We start from the raw sequence: 12,471 nt of genomic DNA, 5'->3' as shown, positions 1-12,471 counted from the left end.
AAAATCGGAGCGAAAATTCGAAAGGGAAAATGAGGCAGAGAAACAACATCAAAAAATGAAAAGGAAACAGGGAAAGGAAAATTGGAAAATAGAGGAACGTTTCAAGCAAGGGTGTGGGAAAAGTAAAAAAATTGAAAGTGAAATAGGAAAACGCCAAAATAGAGAGAGCTAAATGAGAACAAGTATTAAAGGGGATAAAAGAGATTATTTCAGGAAACAAAAATTGGAACTGTAAAAGGGGGAAATGGAAAAGGTAAGTAGAAAAGATTTGTAGAAAAGAAAAAAGAGAAGAAAACGGTAAGTGGGTTTCGCAAGAGAAAAAAATTACTTGAAAAATAAAAAAATGTGAAATGAAAAAAAAAATTTAAAGTGGATAAAAGGTAGAGTTTAACAGGAAAGAGTGTTACAATTAAACATCAGGAATGAAAATTGAGAAAAGAATGTCCAATGAATTGTAAAATAAATTGAAGTTAAATGAGAGAAACGACCGTGGGAAAAGATACAGGGATATAGATAATAGAAGAAGCTAAAAATAAAAAAGAAATGACAAGAGGAAACGGGTGGAAAAAATAGAAGTGATATGGAAAAGTAAACGGGAAGAGTGCATTGGAAATCAAAGATGGATTAGGAAAATGAGAAATGTTTCCTAAATTTGGAAAATGAGAAAAAAAAATTGAAACAAAACTCTAGAAGGTGAAGGAAAAAGGGAATCAAAACGTATGGCATCGGATAGGGAATTTGAAGGTATTAATAAGATTGGAATTTGCAGAAGAAAATAAAAATATGAAATGTTAATTAGAAAAAACTCTAAAAAAAGTCTGGGTAGTATATTTGAGTAGGAAATGGAATTAGACAAGAAAGCGAAGACGTTTCAATGGCTTATAGGAATTTAAATGAAAAGGGAAATCGGAAAGAGAAATGGAAAAAAGTGTTGAAATTTGAAATAGAAATGAATAAAAAAGGGAACGGTAATATACAGAAAAGGACACAGGACACAAATCTGGAAGAGGAAAGTGAAATCGAAAAAGGGGATCAGAAAAGAGGTTCCAGAATAGGGACAATAATGAGATATTCAAGGAATACCGAATAGGGAGGTTCTGTAGAGAAAACGGGAAAGAGTAAACCCGAAAAAAGAAATGGGAAAAGCAGAAAAAAATGCAACTTGACAGGAGACAGAAAAAAGAGAAGAGGACAAGCAAGAAAATTGGGGAGGGAGTAGATATTGCAAGTAAACTGAGCAAACGAAAATAACGAGAAAACTAAATGAGAACAGAAAGTAGAAGAACAAAAGAAATAACAGAAAGAAATAAAACGGGAAAGATTAATGGAACAATGAAATGAGAAGGGCAATGGGAAATTGATGAGAGAAAATGTGAAAAAGCAATTTCAGAGAGCATTTGTGAAAGGGTAAACTGAAATAACAAATGAAAGAAGAAAATTGAACTTGTGAAAGGAAAATACAGATAGCAAATGGGAAAAGGATGCAAGCAAGACTAAGAGAAAATATAAATTTAAAATGAATACAGAAACAGGAAATGGAAAAAGGAAAATAAAAATTAAATAGCTAAAAATAATGGGAAGAGACAATTCAGAGGGGAAATGAGGAGAAAAAGACGAATTGGAAAAACAAATAAGAGAAGTAATCAGTAAAAGACAACAGAAAAGAATTACAGGGATATATGTATATGTATAGGAAAATGAAAATGAGAATTGTAATAATCAAGCGCAAAAAATAGAAAACGGGCTTTAGAACGAGATCTGTGGAAGAAAAATGTTAAGAACATCAACATGTGAGTTAATGGTAATGAAAACGAAAAACAAAAGTTTGTTTGATTCGTAAAATTTGATTATTATTTCCATTTCATTATTGATTAAAAGCGATAATTTTTGGAATGAAAATGAATGTGATTTTCACCACTCTTCCAAAAAAATAAAAAAATAAAATGTAGTTACAGTTCTGACCACTAGAAGGACATCAACGGAATAGAAATAGATAACATTTTGTTTGTTATGCTTTCTGCTCGTGTTGTCCTTCGAATGATCGATCATTTTTCGTTCTGTAGAAGGAAATCAAATGCAAACGACGAAGACTGCTCGAAGAAATTCGTAGGCAACACGGCTAAGCAATCATCATGAGTTTGCATTATTTAGCCCCTGCAGGACAGGATTTCCCATCCAATTGCAGCAAAATAGGGTGGAGAGTAATCGGTATTCGATTCCGATTAATCAAATCCCCAGAGCTGACTGCCTAGGCGAGCAATGTTCAGCAGGGCAAACCGAGGACAATGAAGATCCTTTTGTCCTAAGCTGTATTTTCTGTGTCAATCAATGTTTGTTCAGGTCTTGATGGCATAACAATGGATCCTGGATTGATGATGATTTACTAATACATCATCACTATTGGAAAGCAGCTCGAACGAAAGCACAACACTGTGGGTTCGGTAAAATGATTAGAAATATGGGGAACCTTTAACATCATTGATCAGACGTTAACTCAGGTCGGGCCTGAATTTTACCTACCGTACTGAAGTACCTGTCAGTAAACCTTGATTATTATAATTTTAACAATAATTTAACCATTGTAATTTTCAGCCATGTAATATGAAGCAGTAAAAATATTTATTAAGTAAACGTTGCCGAAACCCATCGAGCTTGCGAAAATCGAGCTCGAAGTCAGATGATACGTAAATTTAAATTCATGTTCATTAGAACGCACAACAAATTTCTTAACAACAACACATTAGCATACTTAATTTACAATAACTGCTTCGTTTTATGCTCCTCGAGGGAGGTTTAATATTCTCGTAAGCATGCATGTATGGGAAAATTAATGCATCGTATAGATGGCATCATAATTGCTATTCACCGAAGATAGACAACATCGTTCGCGGGCCGCGTATCGCATTCGACAGACGGCAGCGCGGCAATTTAATCATCTACATTAAACATCAAATTTGTCCGAACGAACGGCAGTTGGCATTCGAAAGTGAGGAATTGGATCCCATTCGTCTAACATTAGACGCGCGGCGAGCTGTCCGGTCTCTAGTGGGACCAATAAACGGACGTCCGTGAGTCCGTATGGCACCCGCAAACCAGCCCGACTGCACGGTACAGCGAAAGGGTGGAACATTACAATAAATCTATTAACTTTAATAGCACCCAATAACGATTTCGATGGAAAAACGAAAACTCAGCCCGTCCGTACCGTACCGTACGGTTCACATACCTTCGTACGGCACAAACACACAGCCACACTCGCACACGTTCAGTTGATAAACAAACTATTTAAATGGAAATTGCCCTCATTTGCATTTTTCAGTATTTTATTTTTCGCTTTCGCGATTTTTTTTCTCCAAGCACAAGGAGTTTTGTTGTGTTTGAACTGATGGATGGATGAATTGATGTTGCAACTGGTGTAGAACTGCACTAGTCGTTACAGGGCTGGTTGAGGTATAGGCATTTTAATTATATTTACGAAAATCTGAAAACATTTGAAGCAGAGTACTCATACCCTAATTAGCGAGTTAGCTGCGAAGCATTTCGTGTAAAAGCACATATTTTTAGTTACTGACACGGAAAGTTGAAAACCATTTCTAGTTATTACGCATCCACTCGTTCCCGTGAAAATGGCCGACGTACCATCAACTTATCATCCTGCAACATTCTGACAGTAAAGCTGGACAGCTGATGTTGTGCCATCAGGAGGGGGCGGGAAAGTATGTACATGTATGGAAAGCGTAAAATTGATTTAATAACATCCATACGAAGAGCTAACTGGTTTGAAAAGCTACATTTGGGTGGATGAAACACCTTAACTAACAAAATGCAATAACAATGAGCGAAAAATAAACTGTTATTGATTTAAAATAGTAATTCGAAGTTTTATGTTTTGATAACTTATCAACGATATTTTTATGCCTTCGGTCAAACCTTTTTTACTTTAAAAACATGTATCAAAGATATATCGAGCAAAGTTAATGTTATGGTTAGTAAATTTTTGTTTTTTCTCTGCAAGAGTCCTTTGTTCAGTACCGTATGATACTGGCAGGTTTTAAACGATGCCTTAAGAACAGTGATAAAGAAGATAAAGAAAAACCGCCTCTGAAGAAGACTAAAAAAGTTCCGTTTACCCTGAACGTCATGACATCGGTTTTCTGCGATGAAATTGGGTTAAAGGAAAAACATATGATATGAGGATCAGGAGTTCAAAATGATGAATTCAAGCCTTATTTAGGGAAAAATAACAGGTGCTTCTTAACACGAGTAATTGATCATATATTTAAAATTCCATAACGCAGTTGATCTTTTATTGATATTGTTTTCCTTGTCTTTCGATTCGATTATAGAATGACCAAATGCCATTCAATGTAGGTATTTTCAGGAGTAGGATGATGATCAGATGCCAGAATCCAATCCAAAACCTCCCTTTTAAATCCAAAATAGTGACCTCTGGATTCTTTTGAAATCCTAAAAGAGACAAATACCTACCAACATGAGTATTTATGGAATGAGGACCAGCTGCGAGAACATGTCCCAGACACCAATTTTAAATCCAAGAAGGCGACTTCCGAATACGGAAAACAGACTTCAATAGTCAAACATTAGTAGTAGTACAGGAATCGGGATAATATTCACCTATCGGAAATCAGCCTAGTTGCCATTTGCTGATGCCCTGGTGACTTTATGTCTTCTTGGAACAGCTTAAAGTTCTAGCAAAACGATCAGTATATGGGTCATTCCATACGAGGTGTACATGCCACTTGGACACGACCATCACGGATTTGGTTCAAAGCTGGGGGAATTATTCATCTAGGGACCCTCCTCTTTGTGACAAAGTCAGGCAATTTTTGTTCAAAATTCCGTTTTTCTTTTGCCATAGGCATCAAATCGAGAAAAACGCATTCAAAGTTTTTTGTCGGTACAACATATTTTGACTGTCCATGACAACTTTTTTATTGAGTACCTATATCACCCTTCATATATGCTGGAACCTTGCCGTTGAGTTGGAACAGAGAAGTCTGCAGGAAAATTCCATCCGCCACGTATTTTTAGCGCAGTAGCCGCTTTTTCAATTATAAACGAATGGTCAGTTGACAAACCGGTGTGCAATTTGGCCAATATCCATACGATGTGAATTATATCGTGCTCGTTTGTGACGAAAATGATTTTAAATTTAATGAAACAAAACGGAAGCGCAAGTGAGGACGAAAAGGACAACGAGACAATTGTTTCGTGCAACAATATAACAATATAACGGAAATATTATTATTCATGGCAATCTCACAATCTACTTTCCTACTTTTTCTCATCAAATCCAAAATGAAAGCTGAATCTTCTCTTTATTAATATTACTTCTAATCAAAGAGCTAAATATCATTTTTTTAAATGTAAAGATTTATGACAGAAGAAAACAGTTACACGTTTTGATGATTGGGTTTCGCAGGACAACAAATAAATTCGTGTAGCATCAAATATTCTTCGTGGAAAGTCAAATTTGATGCAAGAGCCTTAGGATCGCTTACCTGTCACCTGTAACCACCAGGCTACAACACACTTTCGAAAGTTAGACGAAACACAGTACAGTAATAATACACTGGTTCGTGAACATGCCACAGGTAGAAACATATTGGATATTAGCCAACTTCTCAATTATTTTGGATATTAGCCAAAATTGTTTGACATTTACTGCCTTCCCAAATGCATTTTTTGACAATCGGCTTCCGTAGGGACCTTGTTTAGGGTGTGTACCATCACGAGAAACTGTTTTCTCGATTTTGGTAAAAATGGCATATTAGCCAATTTTTGAATTATGGGCAGTATAAGTTTGATATCATTCATTACTTTCTTGAACGAATGAATGGCAAAGCATGACAAAAAGTAACACCAGCCGAATCAGTAAAACTTTAAATTTTAGTTAAGGGTAACTAGATTCAATTCAGTATCACTGCGAGAGTGAGGGCACAGTTAGCTTCATTTCAAGTTAATTCCAAGCATTGAACGTGAGATTTCGGAGCTCGGAATCTAAATGTCTTCTAAACTCACTTTTCAAAGTTATTTTTTTCCAAAAACTGCACATTATTAACTAATGTTTGATGCATGAACGAGCTTGGGAAAATAAAAATTAAAAAAGTTAAAATTTATCCAAATATACATTTATTTTCAAGCGGGTTTTAACATTGTATATTTTTTTTTGAAGGATAAAATTACTATCAACCCCTTTACCGAAGACACTATACGAATCAAACAAACCGTTCAGATATCAGAAATATTTTTGTCATAAATAGTCACTCACCGTAGGAGATAATCCCAAAATTTGATTTATGTCAGTACAAAATCTGAGACTTTAAATTAAGGTTCAAACTGATGGACTGTCTGACGAATGGCTCACAATTTTGATAAGCATTGCAGCGCCTTAAGATCTTCAAAAGAGTTTTTTCGGGGAAAATTGCCATCATGTATCGATATATTTTTAAGTGTCAACTAGACATTTCTGGAGAACAAGTTTTTAAAAAAGTGGATTTTTCGTATGAAAATTTTGAAAATCGTTGTTATAGAACCCATAAGGCACACGAAAAATGCATTGAGGCTAGTATAATACCGCATACACTTGTGCGTGGCCCCAACGGCATTCTTATTGTTTGGTGGTTTGAAGCGGTCTCTAAGCCACGAACAGTTTATCATCATCCACAATGGGCAGATTTAAGTATCTTTATCTCGTGGTAGCCGTAATGCGACGCTAGTGTACATGTAATTTCGAGAGTATTGAACTTATTTTTTCTAGAGAATCTGAACACTTAGAGAGTTACGGTTTTCAGCTAATAGTGCACGGTTTGTTACGAAATGCATCCTCTGCTCAGTATTTTGAACATTATAAATCTTGTGAATCCAACCAGTTTTAAATTTGAGAAGTTAAGGAGAGCTATTCAGGAGGATAAGAGCTTCTGGTTGTTATACATTTTGGCATGGAAGTATGTAGCTCCGTTGCGCTAATGTGCATGCAGTTTAGTTTAGAGTGTTATGAACTTTATTTGTCTTGAAAATCCAACTACTTAGAAAATTACAGTGCTCAGCAATTCAGTAAATAAAGTGAATAAAGTTTTTAATTCATTTTGTTTTCAGTTACTTTTTAACGATTTTTTTCACAGTTCTGTGTGTTCATTCTAAAGAAGTGTTTTAATTTGGGCAGGATACAACACGTAGCACGGGACAGTATTAGAAATTAGGCTGATCCGAAGTGAATCATAGATTTCGTGGTTATATGGATTGCAGCATCATCCATCGTTCAGCAACACTCACGAAGTTAAAATATTTCCTAGTTGACATTACCACCACACAGTGGTTCAAGATAGCAATCTAGTGGAATAAAATTAATAACTCCCGATCGTGTTGGTTTTTTGAGATAGTGTTTTCGGCAATGTTCATGAGAATCATTTCTTATTTTTAAATATCTCAAAAACTACAGGCCATAGTCATCCTATTTCTGCAGCAAAATTCAAAATTTATTGGCTAATAAACAACATTGTAAAAGAAACCATCCTTCTTAATTAAAAAAAAAGAAGAAAACAAATTTTAGTACTAGTTTAATACACGTTTGGCACAAATATTTTTATACAAAAATATTCCTCGATGATTCTCATGAACATTGCCGAAAACACTATCTCAAAAAACCAACACGATCGGAAGTTATTATTTTGTTCCACAAGATTGCATTTTCCACTGTGCACTGGAGGCATTAATCGAAAATCGCCATTCTCTAAGGAATAAGAATTACGGGATAAGTTAAGGTCAAAATACAAAGAATTTCAGGCACACTGATCTTCTGAAAAACTTTAATGAAGACCGCAGAAAGTCGAAACTGTGAGTTAAGTTAAGGTCCAAATACGGAGAACCCCGTTTACGGTAGTGCCAAGCAGTGGTAGAAATGTGTACTGAACTGTTGATCAATCAGAAACTTTTGAACCTCTGAACAACTTTGTTAAAAACCGCAGCTTTCTAGGAGGTCGTACCAACTTTCCTGAGTTTCCCAACTATTTCAATATTGAACATGTCAGCGCACGCGAAATTGAAGATACTTTGAAAGCTTTGGATGTGTCTAAAGGTCCGGGACCAGACGGAAATCCGCCAGCATTTACGGAACATTTAGCGAAAGAGCTAACTTCCCCACTGTTCTTGATTTTCAATATGTCGCTGGAATCCGGTTGCTTCCCGAAATTCTGGAAAAACTCATATCTAGCTCAAATCTGGTAAAAAATCTGACATTAGCAACTATCGAGGCATAGCCATTCTTTCTTGTATATCTAAGCTTTTTGAAGCAATAATAAAAAAAAAAGCTATTCCATCAAATAAAAAATTTAATTACTCCAACGCAACACGGCTTCTTCGAAGGGCGCCCAACAACAACTAACTTACTCGAGTTTATGAACTTCTCTTTGAACGCAATGGATAAAGGAAATTATGTTGAAACCTTATATACTGATTTCAGTAAAGCTTTCGTTCGCATTGGTATACCCCTACTTCTCTTCAAGTTACGAAAAATTGGAATTCATTCACAATTACTCAAATGGATTGAATCGTATTTGACAGATCTTCAACAAACAGTCGAATTTAAAGGTAGACTTTCGAAATCTATTCAGGTAACCTTAGGAGTTCCTCAAGGCTCTCACTTGGGCCCTCTACTATTTATATTATTTGTAAACGACATTTCCTTTATCCTAAAACATGTAAAAACTCTCATTTATGCCGACGACATGAAACTTTTCATTGAAATTAAAAACGATGATAACGTAAACGTTTGTCGTAACAAGATGAAATATTTTTATTTTTTTTTTCTTCATCTATAGTTTATTTGACACGGCACAAATACAATTCAATGTTTAACGGTGCCAATTATATCTGGAGCTTACTTTCTAAAGTATCTTCTTTAGTTTTGTATTTTCCTTTCGTTGCCAGAAATATTTTTATATTTGGTGTAAAAAAGCCTTCTTTAGCTAAACGTAAAAAAAATGTAGTTCGATGGCTTTTGGCAGAAAAAGAAACATACCAAGCATTATTATTTCCTTAGAAGATCAGGTAGTAGAGAAATGTGAACGAGTTAGGGACTTGAAAGTCATACTCGACTCAAAATTAACATTCACTGATCATTACAATACAATTATCAATAAGGCTAGTAACATGCTCAGTTTTATAAAACGTTCCCGATCAGAAGAGCATAAATAAAAAATTACAAAATTCTATCAACGCGAGAACAACATATTTTGATACAATTTTGTATTTTTCCATTTAATTTTGATAACAAAATTGAATCTGAATGAGTTATAATAACAAAATCTGAAAAGAAGTAGTTCTGAAACAAGTCTAACTAATTTTTCGTTTTTATCAAAACTTGTTGTTTCTAACAATGTTTATTATTATACTGTTCTATATACTATCTTATTAGAAAGCTGATACATTTGTAACAAATTTTGATATGTGTTTGATACTAGTAGAATCATTTCTATAATTTCTGTTATTTAAACACCTAACTGAATCAAATTGAAAACACAGAAACACATTGAAACACCTGATTTTTCCCATAACAAACTAACAGCTTCTGTTACATTTTTTTTTTATTTCTGATCGGGTTTCTACTATAACTTCCAAGATCCATACACAATAAAAACACTTTATAATTCCTATGTCAGGTCACTTTTAGAATACTGTAGCATTGTATGGTCTCCGTTTTCTGCAACACATGTAGACAGAATAGAATCAGTGCAAAAACAATTCCTGTTATATGCACTTCGTAATCTACGATGAACGTCATTTCCCCTACCATGATATGACGAACGCTGCAGACTTATCGACATCCAATCATCGTCGTGCATTCGCAATGATATCATTTGTTAACGATATCGTATCTCAGCGTGTCGATTCACCCGAAATATTATCAAAACTCAATTTTTATGTGCCTTCTAGAAATTTACGAGCTCGGACTTTGTTTTCTTCAAATCATCAACGAAACAATTATGCTAAATATGGGCCCATTAATCAAATGATGTTAGTGTATAACCAACACTGTGAGGCAATTGACTTTTCTATGTCGAGAGCTAAATTAAAACAATATTTCAATTCAACGCGCAATTGAAATCGATAGAAAATAATTATTGTAATAATCCGAATCAAGTGGAGAAACCATTATTCAATTATGTATAAACTCTCTTTCTTTCTTTAACTAGTATGAATAACAAATAGCATGTAAGTTAGTTTAAAACATATGTAGTCTACTTTTGTTTGAAGAAATAAATAAATAAAAAAAATCATGATAGAAGTTAAGTGACTTTCTGAACAACTTTACCGAAGACCGCAGCTTGCTAAGAGGTCGAAATCGTGCGATAAGTTGAGGTTAGAATACGAAGATGTGCTTACAATCGAGCGCAAATACTACATACTAAGTCGACCACCATTGAAAAGCTTTTGACCTGTTGAACAAGTTTGCTGGAGACCTCAACTTGCTAGGTCATCGGAAACACGAAATATCTGGCTATTCCATGTGACTTTTTAGGGAGTACTGCAATATTCAAACTGGGTGTTGCAATATTCAACAAAGCGACCATAAGCTTATGGCGGGTGGTGTATATTGTCAGTTAAATTCGAAACTGGCACAACTCAAAATTTTGCAGTTTTGAGTTATTGATGGCAAACGATACCAAATACTATGAAGTTTCATCTCACAAGGACCTGTTTCAAAATTCACAATATTTCCAGAAATATAAGTAGATGTGCCTTTATTGCACAAATCCAAAATATCCCTAAAAAGACAGAAAAATGAGGTTACAATTCTTATAACTTGCTTATTACATGCACATGATAAACCCAAACAAGTTCAATAAATTTGGAAAATCTTAAAATTGGAATTTTTCACGAAAATGAAAAAAGAAATTTTTGACTCAAATTTTCAAACGCGTTTTTCTCGAAACTATGAATTTTGAGTTGTGCCAGTGTTGAATTCAACTGACGACATGATCTTCCCCCATAAAAAAATACCTTTCTGTGCCTTAGTAGATATACAGAGTCTAAAACGGTATCTAAAAGCAGAAGGTCACGACAACATCCCCGTGGTTCTGTGGTTAGCGATGTCGGTCGGCTAGCTCTCCCACACAGTTGTGACGTCGGGTTCGATTCCCGATCAGGTCAAGGATCTTTTCGAGCTGGAAATTTTACAATCTGCAAAATGTGCCTGAAACAATATCGATAACAAATTCTTTCAACTAATCTTAGTTGATCGAGACCGCTGCTAGCCCTCCAGGCTAGCGTGCGATATTGTTTTTCATACAAAATTACCAATACACCACATGTTGATAGACTACAAAGCAGCGTACGATTCAGTTTAACCTCCCACTGGCTGTTAAGTTTCCACGATCTTCAAATATGCAAAAAAGAATTTCGTGACTGTAAACAATCGACGTGGCAAACTGGAATAAATAAAGTAATTATAATATATCTCACATGTACACCTCAGGAACACAAGGTTACGCACTTGAGTTTTAATATCAATATATAAAATACAATAAAGAAACAATTACCCCAGTTGCAGTCGAAACAGTGAGTAAGTGGGTTTTCACTGCATCCAAGTTCACCCCACTATCCAAAAATATGTTTTATTTTGCAATTGGCTGCTCGCTAAATATCCTGCCCAGTCCAGCCGGTTGCAGTTTAGACCCGGCTCGGGATCCGGTTGCTGCTCACTTGTCCGCACCGGTTTGTGTGAATTACGACCGCAAACCTAGGCCACAATTTTGAGTGATGAATTTTATTTGTCCTATGTGATAAAAATAATGCATAAAACAGAGATATATTTTATCTACCATCCCTCTCCTTCGCAACCGGTTTCACAGTTGCGACGGTCGGTGGATGCTAGTCTGTATACCGAACTATTTGGTGACCAAAGCACGATTTGTTTTAATTTGATTATTTTTATTTTGCGTTCATAGTTTAAAACCCGAACTTTTCCCGTGAAATTTTCAAGTGGTTATGGTTCATGAATGATTAATGTTTGTATATTGAGCGTTTGCCTATTTACATATTTAATTGGTCATTTCAGCAAACGTGCCGTCTGCTACAGTTCTCTCGAAATATTACTTTGTATTTTTGGCATGTATCGGATGATTGCGTTATCCTATTATTCATAAGAGTCACAGTAAAAAAATAGTCTTCTGAATGTCCCAGTAACACATTTTCTACTGGACGCAGTTCAAACAATGACATATAGGTCCAACTAGTGTTGAACCAACAGGGACAAAAGTCAATCCATCATTCGGCGTACGAAGTGATAAGCCAACCTAATTACGCAAATGGCCCAAATCTGCTATTCCTGGCTGTTGTCTTTACGTTCGTACAACACTGACTCGCCTAGGAGGCAGCAGCGTGAATGTACACTCGGCTGCAATCGGTAGCATCACCGAGAACCATATTTACTTTCAATCAACGATTGAA

This window comes from Wyeomyia smithii, chromosome 2 (genome assembly GCF_029784165.1).
Source record: "Wyeomyia smithii strain HCP4-BCI-WySm-NY-G18 chromosome 2, ASM2978416v1, whole genome shotgun sequence".
Taxonomy (NCBI): Eukaryota; Metazoa; Arthropoda; class Insecta; order Diptera; family Culicidae; genus Wyeomyia; species Wyeomyia smithii.
This window is presented reverse-complemented; position numbering follows the sequence as displayed.